This window comes from Pseudorasbora parva, chromosome 7 (assembly GCF_024679245.1).
Source record: "Pseudorasbora parva isolate DD20220531a chromosome 7, ASM2467924v1, whole genome shotgun sequence".
Taxonomy (NCBI): Eukaryota; Metazoa; Chordata; class Actinopteri; order Cypriniformes; family Gobionidae; genus Pseudorasbora; species Pseudorasbora parva.
Window position 1 is genome coordinate 12,216,202 of NC_090178.1, and position 19,236 is coordinate 12,235,437.

Sequence of the window (19,236 nt, forward strand, 5' to 3'; positions counted from 1 at the left end):
GGAAACTGGAAAGTCTAGACAAAGCAATGCCCCAACTGTAAAGTGATCCAAGGCGATGTAGAGCCAGTGGTTTCAAAATGATCTCATAAGCATTAACAAGGAAATTGCTTAATTTCATCTATCTTTAGTATTCCTTTTTTTAAACTTCCAAGCTGTTCCTTACACACACAATATGAGACTGGATATCTAGTGGTTGTGACAAGTTGTCATCCTTTCAGCAAAAAGAAAAACAAGAATGAATACATTTTTTTAAAATAAAATTAAAAAAAAACAGCTTTGCAGCTGATTTTGTCTATGTCTATAAATCGTACAAGAGACATCAGGAGTGCTAGGGAATAGGAGTGCTTAAGTGTTTAAAACTGGTCTGATTCCTTACTTGAGCGTAGACAAAACACTCTCGCCTACACTGTAAAAAATTATTTAGAAAAAAAGTTACCTGGTTGCCTTAAAATTTTGAGTTCATTGAAATTAAAATTTCGAGTTAATACAATGAAAAATTTTTGAGAACATTTTTTGAGAATAAAAATATTATTAAAAGATTTTGTAACCATATTGGGTAATTATGTGTGTGTTTGTTCTGATGACGCATTGAAACATGCGAAATTGTGCTATTTTCATGATTTATCCAATTTTTTATGTGGTTCAGATACAAAAAAATTTTGAGTTTCTATTTATTAAACTAATTTCCTTCATTGTATCAACTCAAATTTTTAATTTCAATAAACTCAAAATTTTAAGGCAACCAGGTTACTTACTTTTTTAAGTTAAACCAACAAAAACCACCACAAAGTTTTTACAGTGTATTAACATGACGTCTCAAAATAAACTAGTAAATAAGTGTATTGATCCCACCAGAGGGAGTTCAATGTGCAAATGAGAACATATTTTACACTATATTTTGAGATGGACGACAAATAAATACTATATTTTATCTTTGAACATTTTGTGATGTCTTAGCACAAGAATGTAATCATTATTTTTGTGAATAATTCCGCATTTGAGTTTCTGATTAAAGTGGCAAATATATTGTTCTTATAGTGAGGTTAAAGAAAACACTTAATTAATTAAATTAAGAAACACTTAATTTTGATAGTCCCTTTTGAACATTCTGTTGATTATACAGTAAGTAACTGCATGTCAACTTATTCTAAACCTACCAGTCTACTAACACACTAAATGAGAGTTAGTAGACATGTAGGTGCAACGTTACTTATAGTCAACAGAATGTGTTCTGAGGGACCATCAAAAATAATGAAACTTTTATATTTATTTATATTAGTAGCCTACACATTTTTACTTCCAGTAAATGCATCTTATTGAAATATTATTTTTTATATATATTTTTACTGGAAAACATTTTCAGTGAGGTACCTTACATAGTCACATGTATTAAGAAAAACTACAGCATCTTAGCTTTCATTTCTTGGTGTTCACTGTGGGAAAGGCAGTGAGCAGAAAACAAAAACAAAAACTGCTTTCCTCTTGAAATAACTTGACAGATTCTTGACTGAGTTTGCTTTCTCAAACAGCTGCTGCTGGCTGAGTGATGCGCAACAATTTAATGAGCTTTCTCAGAGCAGAGGTAGGCTTTGGTTACACAGTGTTTTTATCAACAGCAAACTATTATTGAAGATACAACAACACTAAGACCTTCATCATTATTCGTGTATATATTTGACTGCAAAAGGGCTGAACCACAAATTTATAATGAATGATTTGCACAGGTTTATAACTGTAAATGGGGTGTGCAGTGCCTAATAAAATAACACCGCTTGATTGCTGGAATTTTCATCTGGATTGATAAAAACAGATGTAAACTAGAAAAGCACAGAGAGAGACATTGTCATCACTCCATAATGGATTTCCATACGTCACAGATCAGTGCGAGACAGCCTAATGACCTCTGACATGTACTGATTTGGCTCTTAAACAGGGCAATTAAGAGGGTTTCGGATGGGGTGGGTGCTATGTGAATTATTCATGGTTGTCTATGCACAAAGCACTGGACTGGGAGACCCAGCATTACAGCATTTTCAAGCAGGAAATACGGAAAGAAAGATATCAAATCACTCAGCTCCCATTTCAGTGATAAACACAAAGCAACAGATATATATATATATTATTCATGCAAATATTCATGCAAATTCATGAACATGATTTTCAGCACAGAAAATCATGCGATTAATCATGATTAAACACTAATATATATATATACTAATATATATATTACTTTTCAAAGTAACTTTCCCCAACACTGTAAGGAAGTATTCAAAAGTCATGAGAGTGTCAAAGTAATGTTCATATGTCAGAAATAAACAGCTATAATACATTATGTGGTTAATTAACAATGTAAGGAATGATCAATATCACCTGCAAAATAAAACTGCAAACATATACAGTGCCTTGCGAAAGTATTCGGCCCCCTTGAACTTTGCGACCTTTTGGCCACATTTCAGGCTTCAAACATAGATATAAAACTGTATTTTTTGAGAAGAATCAACAAACAAGTGGGACAATCATGAAGTGAAAACGAAATTTATTGGATATTTCAAATTTTTTTAACAAATCAAAAACTGAAAAATTGGGCGTGCAAAATTATTCGGCCCTCTTAAGTTAATACTTTGTAGCGCCACCTTTTGCTGTGATTAAGTCGTTTGGGGTATGTCTCTATCAGTTTTGCACATCGAGAGACTGAAATTTTAGCCCATTCCTCCTTGCAGAACAGCTCGAGCTCAGTGAGGTTGGATGGAGAGCGTTTGTGAACAGCAGTTTTCAGTTCTTTCCACAGATTCTCGATAGGATTCAGGTCTGGACTTTGACTTGGCCATTCTAACACCTGGATATGTTTATTTTTGAACCATTCCATTGTAGATTTTGCTTTATGTTCTGGATCATTTTCTTGTTGGAAGACAAATCTCTGTCCCAGTCTCAGGTCTTTTGCAGACTCCATTAGGTTTTCTTCCAGAATGGTCCTGTATTTGACTCCATCCATCTTCCCATCAATTTTAATCACCTTTCCTGTTCCTGCTGAAGAAAAGCAGGCCCAAACCATGATGCTGCCACCACCATGTTTGACAGTGGGGATGGTGTGTTCAGGGTGATGAGCTGTGTTGCTTTTACGCCAAACATAAGGTTTTGCATTGTTGCCAAAAAGTTCACTTTTGGTTTCATCTGATCAGAGCACCTTCTTCCACATGTTTGGTGTGACTCCCAGGTGGCTTGTGGCAAACTTTAAACGACACTTTTTATAGATATCTTTAAGAAATGGCTTTCTTCTTGCCACTCTTCCCTAAAGGCCAGATTTGTGCAGTATGCGACTGATTGTTGTCCTATGTCCCACCTCAGCTGTAGATCTCTGCAGTTCATCAGAGTGATCATGGGCCTCTTGGCTGCATCTCTGATCAGTCTTCTCCTTGTATGAGCTGAAAGTTTAGAGGGACCACCAGGTCTTGGTAGATTTGCAGTGGTCTGATACTCCTTCCATTTGAATATTATCGCTTGCACAGTGCTTCTTGGGATGTTTAAAGCTTGGGAAATCCTTTTGTATCCAAATCCGGCTTTAAACTTCTCCACAACAGTATCTCGGACCTGCCTGGTGTGTTCCTTGTTCTTCATGATGCTCTCTGCGCTTTAAATGGATCTCTGAGACTATCACAGTGCAGGTGCATTTATACGGAGACTTGATTACACACAGGTGGATTCTATTTATCATCATTAGTCATTTAGGTCAACATTAGATCATTTAGAGATCCTCACTGAACTTCTGGAGAGAGTTTGCTGCACTGAAAGTAAAGGGGCCGAATAATTTTGTACGCCCAATTTTTCAGTTTTTGATTTGTTTGAAATAAAAAATTAAATATCCAATAAATTTCATTCCACTTCATGATTGTGTCCCACTTATTGTTGATTCTTCACAAAAAAATGCAGTTTTATATCTTTATGTTTGAAGCCTGAAATGTGGCAAAAGGTCGCAAAGTTCAAGGGGGCCGAATACTTTCGCAAGGCACTGTACCTTGCAAAATGGCAATGATCTGCATTACAAAAGTGATCTGAAAGAATTGGAAATATGCAATCAAAAAATAAGTATTGTATAAATGTAATATTTGCTTGATTATTTCTAATCTCACTTGAATTTTAATTATGATAATGAAATTGGTGCAAAAGACAGAGAATGATGACAAATGATGCTGCAACTTAAAATACTGGATTCAACTTTTTGTAAAAGTTGAATCCAGTATTTCCAGTACAACCAATAAAGACTAGCACTTAACCATCCCAAAAAAAAAAAAAAAAGTTTGTGTACTGTGCTTGATTAACTGAGAATTCTTACAGCTCTTGCAGGTTGTTGGCCTTGTTTGTTTCGTTGCTTCTATTGCTCTCCCCTTTTTGTAAGTCACTTTGGATAAAAGCGTCTGCTAAATGATTAAATGTAAAATGTAAATGTAAAAGCCTCTTGTAACTTCAACAATATAGATAGAGAGAAAACAAAGCCAGACAGAGGTCAAGTGAAGAATGAACTGAAGGCACAAGGAGAATGTGACAAAAGATCATGCACGATACCCCTTCCTTGTTCTCTCGCTCTCTCAAACATATGGAGGAAGAGGCAGTTTCGAACAGCTGGGACATTCTCAAACTGACATACAGACCCTGCTGTACTGACACTTCACAACTTCCTGTTAAGTAATTTACATTCATGAAAAAGTTAATCTAACAATAAAAGAACCACTGTACAGTTCCTAAAAGAACCATTTTTTTTCTTAGTGTGAATATATATATATATATATATATATATATATATATATATATATATATATATATATATATATATATATATATATATATATGTGTGTGTATGTATAAAACAAATCTTCAATGGGGGGTTAGGGGTAGGCAATACATTTTTTATAAATTTTGCATAGTATCAGAAAAAATTCTCAAAAAAATCATTCCAAGTGTGACCGCTAAACAAAGACGCCCAAATGGTTTTCCTAAAGGGTTATTTCACCCAAAAATGTAATTTCTGTCATTCACCCTCATGTTTTTTAAATTTTAAACCCATTAGACTTTTGTTTATCTTCCAAACACACTAAAACACTTTTTAAAAAAGTTAATACAACCAATCCATATGAATAGAGCAGTTTAGTTTGTGAAGAAACACAATCGCTTTATAAGATGAACAGATTTAATTTAGTCTTTTATATTCACATATAAACAATGATCAACGCATACATCAGATATGGTAAACGGAAACTCAAGCACACTTGCTTGACGTGTGAGAACCGTGTTTTAAGCTACCGCAAGAAAAAATGAGGTGTGCTCTCGTTTGTCAAGCAAACTTAAAGTTAAACTCTGTTTATGTTTGCTGATCAATGTTTAAATGTAAAATAAAGATTAAATTCAATCTATTCATCATAAAAAAGGGATCAAATCTCTCCAGAAAATTTTGATTAAAACCCTCAATCCATACAGATTAGTTGCTAACATCACAAAATTTTGTAGCGATAAAGTGGTAGCTATGTGGCCTAAAAATTACATTTCTCAGATCACAATATCTTAATTTGTGTCTTAAAAAATGAAGTGAGTAAATTATAATTATATATAAAAATATATATATAATTTTAGAGTGAACTAACCTTTTAAAGCGTAGTTACTATTAATATTAGAAAAATGTTTAAACAGAAAATAGACTGCTGTAGTCTAGATGCCAGCCAAACTTATCCCCGCCCACAACAAATAAGGTCGGTAAGTTTGGTCTGGACTTGATCTGTTTGTGGACCAACTATGCTCGAACCAGAGCTATTCAGACCAATCAAATTGTCAGGCCGGGCTTTATACGATGAAGGACAGATGAACAGCAGTAACGTATTCATCCACATCACCAAATCTTGGGTTGAATTTGTTTACTAAACGGAGAACTTGTTCATATGCATTCACCTTTCATTGTACATTTTCTTTTTCAATGAAAGCATATCCTTTCCTCGTTCTGTAGAAACGCGCCCCATAATCACAGCCCAATGGAGCAGTATCAGACTCATATTCTGCCTAGAATCTGAGTATGACGACGTCAGCCTAAGACTGCTCTGAAATTCAAGGAATTTAGGTTTGGTTTCACTTTCAAGATTTGCTGGCATGGTAATATGATCTGGATCATGAATCATGGATGAACTAGTAAACCAGCATTCGTATGCAAGTCTCACAAATTGAGAATGTAAAATGTGTGTGCTTGAGTATATGAAATAACAAAAAGGTTGAGCCATTTCTTACCCATCTTTGCGCTTTTTTTCTCTGCACCCCGCTGTCCTAGTGACAACTTGCCAGATTTGATAACAGAAAATGTCACCTTGTTCTCCGTATGTTAATTGGACCACCAAGAATGATATAAGCATCTCCTGACTGGATGCGGTCAGCTCGCTTCTAGTGGTTTCCAGGTGAGCTGACCCTGCTGCTGTGGAACATGGGCTCTTTAATGGAGCTGAGAGAAGATTCAAGGACTCTAGAGGCCACATGGCAGCTTGTCAAGACTCTAGTAATAAGGAGACCAAGGAGCTAATTTTGTCTAATGCTTGCATAATTACAATACAAAATTGATGCCAGTGTTCTGGCTTTTTAAGTGATCATAATAATCCAATCAGGGTGTATATGAAATATTATTCATTGTCTTCATCATGTCAGGTCCATTAAAATTGGGTGTTTTTTATTATTAGTTGAGCAGAATGACGGATAAAGAGTTAGTGCTTCTCTTTCCAGCCCTTACTCTTGGCAACCTGGCTCTGGTTCCCATGGAGACAGTCCTACAGCTAGCCGTGGCAGATGGAGGGTGAGCTGGAGGTCTAAATTTGTCCCCCAGCATCCTATCTGAGTGTAGTGGCACGCCGGCAAGAGGAAGTAGATAAACAGGCTGACCTCTGCACGCCAGTAGCAGAATCTCATGACCCCACGTGTCCCCTTGCTGAGACCTCAACATGTTCATCAAAGACAAACCGGAGGAAGCGGTGCCGCTGGCCCATGCCGCCAGAAGGCCCCTCCTGAATGTCACGCCGCAGGAGTCATAGGCACACCTCATCACCCCTCCTGTACTGGCACAAACATCAACATTCAGTAAAGATCATGGGGGGAAAGACATCACGACCCCTCTGAACCGTGCTGGTTCTCGTCCCTGTCCAACACACAGGAAGTCATTCCTTGCGATCGACTAATCACTAGCGACTTACTCAATTACATGCCAGAAACAGCTATGTTTACAGAGCAATGGGCAGCTGATATGAATACCATTTGCTTATGCAAAACAGTCAGCTAACACAATCTTTTCATGTAAAAGCTGACGGTAAAAGCGTAGAATTACAACTTGTAACTGTTCTCAGAACGAGGATCTCACGTGGATGTCCACGTGCCACACCCTGTTGGAGGCCTGCTGTCTGCTGGCTTAGGGAAGTTTGTGCTTGTGTGGACACTGTGATTGAATTACCACAAAAAGTGCTCTAAATTTGAACAAAGACATGAGCTTTCCAATTTTGTGTAAATACACCGTCCAAAAGCAAAGCTGAATTTGGACAAAGGAGTTGAACAAATGAATATGCTTTAGGATTTGAGATTTACAAATGCATTAAGCTATGCAATACAAAAAAAACTATCACAAAAATAAAATAAAAAATAGTATTATATAAATCAATTATTAGGTATATAAACGTACAGTACTGTTTTTAAGAAATGTTATACTTTTATTCAGCAAGGACATTTACAGTGTTAAACAAAGATTTCTATTTAATAAAAAATAAAACCGGAAGCCGAGGGTAACGCAGATATGACGCAACTGACAGGCGACTCCCTCAGACGTCCCGGATCCTTTGTTAAAATATAACTTTTTTTACAATTTACAAATAGTTGCACTGTAAAAACATTTTGTTGGTTTAAATTAAAAAAGTAAGTAAAAGGTTGCCTTAAAATTTATTGAAATGAAAAATTTGAGTTAATACAATGAAGGAAATTTGTTTAATAAATAGAAACTCAAAATATTAATACCACATAAAAAATTTGATAAATCATGAAAATAGCACTATTTGGTATGTTTCACTGCGTCATCAAAAATAAAACACAATTACCCAATATGCTTACAAAATCTTTTAATAAAGGTTGTCGAATCGCAAAATTTTTTTCATTGTATTAACTCAAATTTTTCATTTCAATAAGCTCAAAATTAAGGCAAACAGGTAACTTTTTTTCAAAATAATTTTTTACAGTGTGGAAACATTTAGGATATTGTAAGAACTTAGCTGAACAAAATGTATAACACTGGCCTAGTGGTTTTGGGATATTTTACTGAAAAAATACTACTTAATGCACCTTTAAAAGCAGCACAACTGTTTTAACATTGATAATAATAAGAAATGTTTATTGAGCATTAAATAAGCATATTACAATGATTTCCGAGGTTTATGTGACACTGAAGACTAGGAGTGGGACAAAATATCGATATGGCAATATATCATTGTCCTTCACCATGCTATACGAGAATTGATACGCTGGCACCAAATATCGATATTTTAATGAATAAAATAAGGCACTCTAAATAGAGTTCCCTGTTCCCAGAGTCACTACTTCATGGCTCCTCGAGGGGGCGCACAACAGATGAATAAAGGAAACGTGAACACAAGATAACTAGCCTAAGGAAAAGGTTTTTAACAAGTTTTTTTTTTTAATGCCGGAATGCAGTGTGACTAAAATAATACCCTGATCTTGAATAAAGAGAGAAAACCTTATCACTGCCATCCCCCCCCCCCCACACCCCACACACACACACACATAGTTAGACAAACATTGTGTAATCAAGACATTGTGTATAATCAGGGATTGTCTAGCAATATATTTATTGTTGTAGAATTGCTGTATTGTGAGTCATGTATCGTGTATCGTATTGTCAGGTACCCTGTGATTCCTTCTCCTACTGGTAACAGGGGTAATGATGCTGAAAATTCAGATTTGCCATCACATGAATAAAACTGTTTTAAAGTGTAATATTTCACAATATTATTAAGGTTTTATTTTACTCAAATAATGTAGCATTACCGAGCATATGAGACTTTTTAAGTGTTTAAAAAAACTTATAATGACAAACTTTTGAACATAGTGTACATATATAGTGGCATTTTAAAAATCTGTTCGGTTTTTATAGTTTCACAGCCTTCCATCCCAGATATATATTTCAGAGCAGCAACTTTAAAATGCCAGGGAAAGAAAAAAAGCCAAGTCATGTCACATTTACTTAGTGCTTTATACAATTCAGACAGTTTTAAAGCAGCTCCATAGTAATAAACAAGAAAATAGTGTTAATGATGCACACATTAAAAACTTGGTGCTACACTTATCTGAAACTATGCATCACAAGAAAGACCCCTTGCACAGCTCCAAACCCGCTGAATAACAAACTATTTGGTTTACCTCACAGATATTCAGAAGCTGACAGACAGACTTGTGAACAGAGTTCAAGAGGCTTTTGTGTTTACTTTGATTAAGGAGCAAAAAGGGCATATCAGGTCAGCAGGTGTTCAGTTTCACCAGCCTACGGTATGTGTATCAGAAAAAAACAGCACAAGCCTACTGGATCCGTTTTATTTATTTAGCTTCGTTAGCTTTTTTTAAATAAAAAGTTTGCCAATTTTTAAGTTCTGTGAATATGTACTCTCAGTTTAAACTACAAATATGTTTTCCAGATCTTTTTTTTAAAACTATTTTCCAGATGTTCTGAAGTCATACGATAGCTTTGCATGATGAAAAGACCATAAATTAAGTTATTATTAACTAAAAGTCCTGACATCTGTCCTAGCATTGATTGGTGCATTCATAAGAGATTGATTCAATCTATTTAAACCAGTTTACAAAACCAGTCTAAACGGCTCATTCACAAATTGGATTGATATGGTCTTTATTATAGTATTTATGTACAAACATGCATTTCAGGTCCATTCCTCACACAAAGCTATAGCACATGGAATACAATAGACTTTTACTACTTTTATCATATCTTGATGAGGATTTTCATCCTTTTTAAAGCTTGAAAGCTTCACAGCACATTCCTTGGAGTTGCATGGGAGGCTAGCCTAGAAATCTAGACGCACCCTAGCGGCAGCAAATCTAATCTGCCCGCGAGTGTCGTCTAGCAACTCTCAATACCCTTCTGAGCTGTAAACGGCAAACTCTTGTCGGGCCAATCACATCGTGTATAGAGTCGGTGGGCGGGGCCATAATAACGACGGCCGAGTTGCGTTTGCGTGCTACTAGTAAACACAGAAACTGGCGAACGGCGGTCTTTCGCATCAGCTTTGATCGCGACTCAGGAAGACTTGGAGTTAAGCGAACAAAGAACGGCACTGAAGTCATTCTTAAAAAGGAGATGATGTTTTTGGAGTTTTGCCGACCGGATACGGCAAATGTTTAATCTATCAATGAGCGCTGTTTCACCTTCGTTGCTCTGGTTGGTGTACCGCTATCCTATCGCGTGCAGAGGGAGTTTGAAAGACAACCGTTTATCCCGCCCCTCGGATTGAGCTGTCAATGGTGAGTTTCCAGACCAAACATCTTGATGTGGGTCTGGCTTGTCAGGCTAATGGAAAGCAGTATGGAACATCAAGACAGACATTTCATTTTTGTATTCCTTTAAAAAATAATTAGACTTAGTTTTTTAGACAGGTAAAATAATAAAAATGACTAGGTGACACGTGCCTACTTCAAGTGTACTGCTAAAAGCAGCCACTCAGGGCTTCCATAGTAACCCGAGACAAAGAATGAGAAAGATGAACGGTGCTAGTTTCATTCATTTACATTCACAGAGGAACAAGTGGAACAGCTCAGTCTTCCAAGCCACCCACAACATCACGTTCACGGGCCCGTCAATCACCTCACCCTTCGGCATTCAGAGCACAGGGCCGATAGGAAAATTCCGCCCACATCAGGAAGTGAATCAAGCAGAGTCTCTAACGGGGAGCGGCGGTGAATCAGATGGCCGCCAGAACTCTAACAAGCACGCGGGCCGCCCCACACAGCCGCCGCTGAGCGCTCTGATGTGATTAGTCATACTCCGGCTGCATTTCTGAGCTTCTTTATACCCTCGTTACTGCCACCTCTCAGGTCTCTCCTGACTTTAACCTTCCAAAAACAAAGCAGCGTTAATGAGGAAGCCTCTCTGGGCTTTTCAAAAGTGCACTTTACCTGTAATACACATCCTCTTCCTGATGGAGAGATTCTCTAACTAAGACATGAAATATAAGGGCCTCGGACACCAGATTTGACACACTAGCACAGAGTTCAAGAAGCACAGCGTTTTGCCCCAAAGATCATACAAATCACACAGCCTCAGGCGGTTCCAACTGGACAGGTTCTCACAACTGAAACGATTAGTTTAACAGAAAACAGTTACGGGTAACAGTTCAAAAACACTACAAAAGCTAGTAGAACCTATTACATGTGAGACAAATGAAGTCTTTGTTTACAGAACGAAGTCATGTGTGACAAATTTGTCCAGTATACAGAACATGTGGAAAATAAAAGATCTTTATCGCATGTTACCATTTTTTATTTCCAGTAAAATACTTGACATGGGGTTGGTATTATCTAATTGTGTACTTCAATTTAACAGCTGATTGGTTGATTTTAATCCATTACATACCTTTTTATCAGTTATCTGACATTATTAAGATTCATTTTAAGTTTTTAAATTAAGTTTTCATTTGTGTGTACTGTGTATACTTATTATAAACACACACACAATACAAACGTATTATAAAATATATTAATATATTAATATAAAAATACATGTATGTATGTATGTATGTATGTATGTATGTATGTATGTTCAAATATAGATAATAATTATATTAATAATATGATAAATATATACCAAAAAAATAAAAAATAAAAAGCAACCCAATGCACAGGACAATGGTGATACCAGAATAAAAAATATTCATGATTCTGAAGCTGAAAAAACTGTATTATTTTAGACAAATATGCTTAAAATCTATTCCAGATTAGGTGTATTAAATAATGTAGGGCCACTTTTTACTGGTAACATAAGACATGTGGCATCATCAGGACCCACAAATATTGCATTATTATATTATACAGTAATTTAATGTAGTTAAATACAGTAATTTTAATTTTGTGTGAACTGTACACAATTCAGATTGTCACTATCCACGATAGATATTGTATTGCGATATATTGTAAAATTAAATATTGTTACACCCCTTATACACACACGCACGCACGCACGCACGCACGCACGCACGCACACACACACACACACACACACACACACACACACACAGTCCTGTGTAACGTAACTCAAAAGCCACGCATTCACAAAATGCGATGACATCAAACTTAAAGCACTGTTAACAAAAACAGTCCAATACTCACTCTGAAAGCTGATCCCCTTACGTCTACTATTTCCAGTAACTGTCCGTTCTCCACACATAATAGAGTATACAGTCGAATAGAAGGGTGGTAGTGGCGTCCATTACCTGAGGAGTTCTGCCACCTCACACTGCTAAAGCATGAATGAAAGCCACCAAACTACACGGCGGATATGAATGTTTGTGTGTGAGTGGGTGTACTTCTGTGAAGTGAGTGAGGGGGAGGAGGGTGAAGAGGGGAGAAAGACAGAGAGAGACGGGAGGGGGAGAGTACGAGTGAGAAAGACAAGGAGTACGAAAGCGAGTGGGTGTTAGAGAGACATGGAGACACATGGCGGGAACGAGGTGGCAGAAAAGGTTGTGTGAATGAATACGGTCACAGTGATTGAATAACAGGCTTCTCCTCCGTGCACAAGGACAACCTGGGAGCTTTATTGTTGTGATAGCCAACGATGCATTCTGGCTTCGTCAGTTGGTCAAGTACTTCATTACAGGGCCATGAACTCCAGGGGCACTGATGGGACACGGCTCCTCTTGAGTATTCAGAATAGTGGACTAATTGATTGACCGAATTTTAAAGGTTTACTTTTAGTAACAGCAAATCTTAAATATTTGGTTATATATTTAGCTTTTTCATATTTTCATTTAAAAATTTGAGACACACAACAAAAGATGATCTTATGATATATGTAATATGTACTGATATATATAAGGGATGCAACAATATAGTTAGCCCACGGTTCAATGCGTACCTCGGTTCTTAGTTTCGGTTTTTGCTATTCTGTTCTAGGTGACAGGAACAGAAAAAGGTTAATGAGAAAATGTTTTTATTGCAATACTCTTTCTTTATTTTACTTAAAATACTTGTAATAACCCTTACTTAAAATTAAAACTTTATAAAATAAATAACTAAGTATATATATACGATTTACAGTGGCAGCTCAGATGTAAAGTAGCTTTCAAGTATTAAATTGAATGATTAAATGTAGGCTAAAATTAAAACTACATAGTCTGCAATATACAACATTGATTAAAGCTACTGTATTAAAAGTCTTTTTTTAAATTAACATAATTTTAGAATGAAATGTTTAACCGGCAAGGCTTTAAAACGCGGCTAAACAGCCCTTTACTTTAGTGCATATGATTGGAAAATTGCTCATATCAGTGCATAGACCCACAGGAAGACTCAAAAAGAGGCGAAATAAATTGAGAGAAATATTTCAAATGGAGAGAAAAATAAATAATTAATAAAATGCAAAACCGAAAGAAAAAAATACTAGCACGTATTGAACCGTGAATGCCGTACAGAATGGTTCAATATGTGGCATCCCTATTATATATATATATATATATATATATATATATATATATATATATATATAAAATTTAAGTATCTTTAAAAAAAATTATGACAGATAAACAGTATATATATATATATATATATATATATATATATATATATATATATATATAATGTTTACATAAAATGTGTATATAGTGTATAATTATTGTGTATTATTGATGTTATTTATTTATAAGCTAAATCATATAAATATATACAGTATATGCATTCAAATATTTCTTAAATATATACATTGGAGAAGTGTTTATTTATATTGTTAACCCCTAACAGTTTTGGTTAACAATATATGCATAATAATTATACACAATACACACATAGATATTATGTACACACAAAACGTTTATTTTGGATGCAATTAATTGCGATTAATCGATTGCCTGGCAATTAATAAATATTATTTAGACACATTAACTTTCAGAATTTTGGTGTTGATGACATTTTTAGTCTCTTATACTCACCAAAACTGCATTTATTTAATAAAAAACGGGGGGAATTTAAATTAAGATTTTTTTTGTATATTCTAGAATGGATCTTATTCATTTAATTGTAAAGTTCCATTCAGTATCACTTCTTTCAAAGATAATTATAATATTCTGATTTGATTCTCAGGAAATATTTCTTTAAAAGTGCACTATGTAATTTTTCCGTCCGCTATATGGCGCCTATTCGAAACAAAGGCGTAGTTTGATTACGCCAAGTTTGAGCTCAGAAATTTGGGACATGTGGTCTTCACCTCACAGCCGGTGGAAAAGAATCGGGATAGGACAGAAATCATGTTCATGGATGCGGTTATTAACGTTAGTGTAGTGTGAAGCAGAGCAGGACCGAGTGCTGAGGAGCTGAGCCCGAACAGCGGGACTTTATGACGGGACACAGTCACCGGGTGCGGGATCGCCTGTGCAACTGACAGGCGACTCCCTCAGATGCTATGCTTAGACGTCTCAGCTCCTAAAATAAGCAATTTTCTAAAAATTTACAAATAGTTGGAAACTTTTGGGATATTTTAAGAACGCAACTGAACAAAACTGGCCTAATACTACACCTTTAATATTAATGGTAAAACATTTTGTGCTGCTTAATATTTTTGTGGAAGCTTTGATTTTATTTTTTCAGGATTATTTGATGAATAGAAAGTTACAAATAAATATTTTGCAACATTATAAATGATCAATTAAACACATCCTTGCAGAGTAGAACTTAATTACTTTTAAAAAAATCTTACTGATAACAACATTTTGAACGGTGATATTGTCAAATATTTAAATGATACATTATATATTGTTTTATCTCAGCAGAATACGTGATTACTGAACTCCAATGCTTTCATCTAGGGTAGGTCATATGATGTCTTTTTACAGATGGGAATTTGTAGACTCATTTGTAGATTCACCTCAGTTTGGCCTTAACATCTACTGTTCAAGAGAAAAGCACAGCTCCATACTTGTATGCTGACATCATGATGAGTGGGACCATTTACTAGGTGGGGTTTTCCACCATGGAAGCATATTTCCACCATATGATTATGTCAGCATGTGCAAGTAAGCATCTGCCCCTCAAAATAATAAAAAATTATACTGAGTTAGAAAAGATGCTCTAAAACTTAGAAATGTTAGTAGTTCCTAGATATTAAGGGCAACTATGGTTTGGGGAAAAGCAGAGTTTGTTATACAGTACAATACAAAGATTCAAAGAAAGCTAGCAAATAAAGCTACATACTACAACTTAAGTCAAGCGCTCAAATATTTAAACAATTAAGTTTTAGTTGTCCACACATAAACACTCACGCACACATGCTGGATTTATCACAACAGTTCAGAGTGTGAACGGAGGACACAGTTATAGGAAATTCCTCTAGGAACGTGACCTGCGGCTCACAAATGTTCCTGCAGCACAAACAGAGAGCCCGTGACAGTGCATTGTGAGCCAATGAATAAACACACTCTAAAACGGGGCTTTCCCAGTGACCGGATGACATGAGCACTAAGAATCCTGGGAGAATTGAACGGTTTTCCTCATGATGCCAACAGCACGGAAAACACTCTTTATTAAAGGTAAACTCTTAATGTAGAACTCATGTCATGCTTAATTTATTATAATATTATGGTCTCACAAACTACCTAATAGTTTTTTTTAGGTAAGTAGCCTACAGAGGTGAAACAAAATCTAATGAGAAAGTGTGGAAAGGAACAGCTTTGGATTTTTTATCTCCCCTTTTGTTTCCTTTAAAAAGAGTCACATACATTTCAAACTAAGGATCAATGACTAACTCGAAAAGATAACTGCACAAATATTTCAAATTCAAATGCAAATATGTAGATAATATGAAGTGTTATGAAATAATAAAAATAATAATAATAAAAAAAGCTCTTAAAACACTAAACAAGAAGATTCCAATCAACTTTAATGGAAATATTTGACAAATACATAATATTTTGATGTTTTTAAAAAACACCATAAAAAGTCAAATTGTCCCCCGGAATTGATTTCAGCGATTTCATTAGGCCAAAGTTTCTTCCTACCAATTTGTAATGCTTTTATTTCTTCTTCATTTGAATCTTTGACATCTCCTTTTGTTTTCTATTAAAAAAAAAAAACGGTCAAACTTCGAACTAGGGACTAACAATGACACCGCAAAAATGACATTTTGTAATGTAATGACAAAATGTAAAATTAAGAGGCAAAGTATGTAGCTAACATGAGACGTGTATAAAAAATAATAATAAAGCATTTAAAATGTGTGTATATATATATTAAACAATTAATTTATTATAAAAATATATTTTATTTATTGCAATACCCTTTCGTTATTTTACTTAAATGACTTGAAAAAACGTACTTTAACTTAGAACTTTACTTAAAAAAAACCTTGTACAAATTCCTAGTGTATTGTATAATATAAAATAAATATTTATAGAGATTTACAGTGGCAGCTCAGAACTGTACAGCAGCATTTAAGTATTAAATTAAATGAATAAATGTAAAATTAAAACACTACATAGTCTTCACTATAAAATGTACATTGATTAAAAGCCACTGTAATAAAGGTTTTTATTTATTTATTCAAGAGCAGTGAGTGATTTTCTCGTTGTTTTATTTACAACATTTTAGAGGTGAACTTTCCCTTTAAGGACAAGTGTTCTCGACCTGCTCGCATCTCATATACAGACGTACACGATTTTACTTTCACTTTAGACATAACCGATTGTTTATTTATGTTAACCTTGTGTGTATTTGACAGTATTAGCAGTAAGACTGCTTAGTCCAGTAATCAGGTGTGCTTGACACGCATTTAGTGTGCACGATCAGCGCATGTAAAACAGTGCATACAAGCACGCGGATTAAATGTTTAACTGGCAAGGCTTTAAAACGCATGCAAATAATGAACTTCCGCGGTTGTGTCTGTGAGTAGACTTTAACGTTCTGAAACCAACCCCCTAACTTTAGTGCATATGAGAGTAATATTTCAAACAGAGATAAATAAAACATAAAAAATTAAATGCAAAACCGATACTGAACGGACTGAAAGAAGCCATACTGAACGGTTCAATATTATGTTGAGAATTGTGGCATCCCTTATATTCCCTTATATGCATATATGATGTAAGTTAATTATTTCCGTGAAAGTTGTTCATCTAAAAATTTAAATGATTTCATTAATTACTCATGTCGTTGGATACCCGTAAGACCTTCATTCATCTTCGGAACACAAATGAAGGTATTTTTGTTGAAAGCTGATGGCAGAGAAAGGCTTCAGAAAGATTAGTGTAGAATCTCACTACAGTGGCTGTACAATAATTTGCGACGATTATACAATTTGACGAAAATAGTTTTTGTGCGCAAAAAAAATGTAAATAATGACTTTATCCGCCAAGTTATTGTCTTCCGTGTAGGTCTCTGACATGAACTCACGCGATAGCGGCGCTCCTCTTCGCTTCCAGGTCATGTATCTGAATGCCGGCTCTGCGTCATATTCTCGCGCATGCGTCGAGTTCATGTCAATAACTTGGTGGATAAAGTCGTTATTTTGATTTTTGTGAGCACAAAAACTATTTTCATTGCATTGTAACATTATTGTACAGCCACTGTAGTGAGATGGACTTTGTAACGACGTCTTTAGTGCCTTTATGGGTCTTGTGAGTGGGAATGTACTGAATGCCAATGGAGGCCTTTCTGAAGCCTTTCTCAGACATCAGCTTTCAACAAAAATATCTCAATTTGTTCCGAAGATCTATAGCCGAAGATGAGGATATATATATATATATATATATATATATATATATATATATATATATATATATATATATACTCATCCCCCCCCTTCTCTCTCTCTCTCTCTCTCTCTCTCTCTCTCTGTGTCTCTGTCTCTCTGTTTTATCAATCATCCCAAATGATTGTGTGACCTTCAGCGTCATGTGGAGTAGGGCAGTGTTTGTGGCCCTGGGGCCGTGCATGTATTGTGTCCGTCTGAATGTGATCTTTGTGGCGATGGTCAGCCTATTTAAGAGGGGCGGCTGTGGCCAGGCATTGCCCATACTGTAGCCCTCTGGGAGGGGAACTCACATTTCCGTCATCTCTTTGTCTTCTGTTTTTCCAAAAAGAGATGAGACAACAGAGGCTCTGTAAATCTGATCAACAAGGCAAGTCCTATACAACAATGGCATGACGGATTGTCTTGTTCCAGCAAAATCTCCCTACTACAGCATGCGAAAAGAACTGGACCAGTGTCCTTGAACCTTGTTAGAAAATGCAAGACACCATAAAATAAAATAAACTACATTAAAATTAGAAAATGATCCAGACCCCCCTAACCCAAAGTATGAGCAATAGTAATTATGTAGCCAGCACCACTACTAAGAACGAGCTTTGTGTGGCTGCTCAAAGTCAGGTATTGCATTTCCTCCAGGTGTGCAGGAAAGACAGAAACGTGCCATTAGTCTATACCTCCATGGTGACATCTCCACACGACTCCTGTTTGTTATTCTCATTCACTCTTATGCAACTAATGCGTCTTCTCTGGAAATTCAGCTCCAGGCTCTAAAGCAACAGTTAAAACAGGTGGGGGTCATGAAAACTTGAGCGCGTCAATTCATTTACAGAATGCGGACATGACTTGACACCCGTTCAAAAGCGAAAGTCCCTCTTTCATCAATGTCATTATGCATATGCATTTAGAGGGGTTTAAAAAGAGATTCTTGGGCTGAAAATGCTGGCACTATGGCAAACTTTCCTAGCATTCTCAGCAAAACACTCACTTCTATTAGTGTTCTCCTGCAGTGGGAGTGATGAGGGTTTGTTTTTAGAGTGAAAGCGATATAGGAGGTCTTTGTCTCCTTGGCTGTCACCACCCAGTCTCTCTCCAGAGGGGAGATGGTTGAAGGTGGGGGACTGAAAAATCAAAAATAGCCCGATACCAAACGATAAAACACCCACACATGAAAAAGTGAGTAACTCACAGCCAGTGAAACT

The 19,236-nt window shown here is 35.8% G+C and overlaps 1 protein-coding gene across 3 annotated transcripts in view; it reads right to left on the reverse strand.

Moving 5' to 3' along the window:
• Positions 1 to 19,236, reverse strand: part of LOC137082745 (transcription factor HIVEP3) — a 106,581-nt gene that overhangs the window by 21,207 nt on the left and 66,138 nt on the right. Inside the window, exon 1 of one of the 3 annotated variants that reach the window (XM_067448163.1) lies at positions 12,412 to 12,582. The exons of 1 other annotated variant lie outside the window; for it this stretch is intronic. The gene's annotated coding sequence lies outside the window, so the exon portion shown is untranslated. Of the gene's footprint in view, positions 1 to 6,754; positions 6,873 to 12,411; positions 12,583 to 19,236 lie in introns of those variants that run through there. One more of the 3 variants, XM_067448164.1, reaches the window with a different exon arrangement.